The sequence below is a fragment of the Centropristis striata genome, chromosome 5, assembly GCF_030273125.1.
Source record: "Centropristis striata isolate RG_2023a ecotype Rhode Island chromosome 5, C.striata_1.0, whole genome shotgun sequence".
NCBI lineage: Eukaryota > Metazoa > Chordata > Actinopteri > Perciformes > Serranidae > Centropristis > Centropristis striata.
Window position 1 is genome coordinate 8,538,871 of NC_081521.1, and position 1,743 is coordinate 8,540,613.

The window sequence follows — 1,743 nt, forward strand, 5'->3', positions numbered from 1 at the left end:
GAAAAAAAGGTCAAAATGAAAAAAAAGTCAAAATCATGTAAAAAAGTCAAAGTGACGAGAAAATAGTCAAATTAATGAGAAAAAAAGTCGAAATCATGAAAAAAAAGTCAAAGTGACGAGAAAATAGTCAAAATAATGAGAAAAAAGTTGAAATCATGAAAAAAAGTAAAAATGATGAGAAAATAGTCAAATTAATGAGAAAAAAAGTTGAAATCATGAAAAAAGGTCAAAATGACGAGAAAATAGTCAAATTAATGAGAAAAAAGTTGAAATCACAAGAAATTGTCAAAATGAAAAGAAAAATGTTGAAGCCACATGAAAACAGTCAAAATGACAAAAAAAAGTTGAAATCACGAAAAAAAGGTAAAAATGAAAAAAAGTCGAAATCATGAAAAAAAGTCAAAATGATGAGAAAATAGTCAAATTAATGAGAAAAAAAGTTGAAATCATGAAAAAAAGTCAAAGTGACGAGAAAATAGTCAAATTAATGAGAAAAAAAGTTGAAATCATGAAAAAAAGGTCAAAATGAAAAAACAAACAACCTTTCACCCAGGTGCCTGCTGTTTGTGTCCCTATTAAACTTCATAGTCATCATTCATCATGGCATACTTAAGTGAACATAGCTACTTAACTTGTGTCATTTACGTAATATTCCTTAGTAATATTCCTAAGTATGGAAGTGCCAATAACTTGCAGGTCAAAAATGTTTGCAGCCTGCTACAAAAAAATGGTTTTGGTCTCCATAGCTAATTTCCATGTGCATGACAACTGAGAGGGGGTGGCTTTTTTAATATAAATGACCTTGTTTTTTTAAATATTAAGGCTTAAAGTTTTGCATGATAAGAGCATAGCTGAAGCGTGAGCAACTACAGAACCATAGAAATTGCCAAGCAAAAATTATTTTAACATAATAATGAATCCAAAAATAAAGAAAGGGAAAGTTGACTATCCACCATGAGTTTAGAATTTCCAAAAATAATCTGTTCATACTGTTCCAACACTTCTTGCATGAGGCCCATTGAGTCTAACAATATTTGAATCAGCTTAGAAAAAGACACACCATGTGTTACAGTAATAAAACAATAACCCAAAAATAATGTCAAATAACATTTTTAAAAGTATTATTTATGTAGCATTGTGACTAATACTACCCAGATTATTGTTGCTTTAACAACAATGTACCTTGATGTAGCACTCCAGACGAAGCCACTCGTGTCAGTATGATAAGTATGATATGGATCACTGCTACACCAGCAACATAAAAGTTGTCCTTTCTATAGGACATTTCAAACAAGGCAACCTAGAAGTGATTGGCTTGACACACCTTATAGCAGCTGTTCTCAACCTTGGGGTCCGGACCCCAATTGGGGTCGCGAGATGATTTCTGGGGGTCGCCAAATCATTTTGGAATTCAGCTCTGTCTCCACTGTGTTAAAGTGTTCATGTGTTAATGTGTTTTAGTCTTTTTGGTCACATAATGTCTTTTTTTTTTTCATTTTGGGTCTTTTTTTTGATCATGTTGTGGTCAATTTGTGCCTTTTTTGGTCATTTTGGGTCTTTTTTGATCATTTTGTGGTCAATTTGTGTCTTTTTTGGTCATTTTGTGTCTTTTTTGATCATTTTGTGGTCAATTTGTGTCTTTTTTTGGTAATTTTGTGTCTTTTTTTAGTCTTTTTGTGTTTTTTTTGTAATTTTGTGTTTTTTTGGGTCATTTTGTGTCTTTTTTGGTCATTTTGTGTCTTT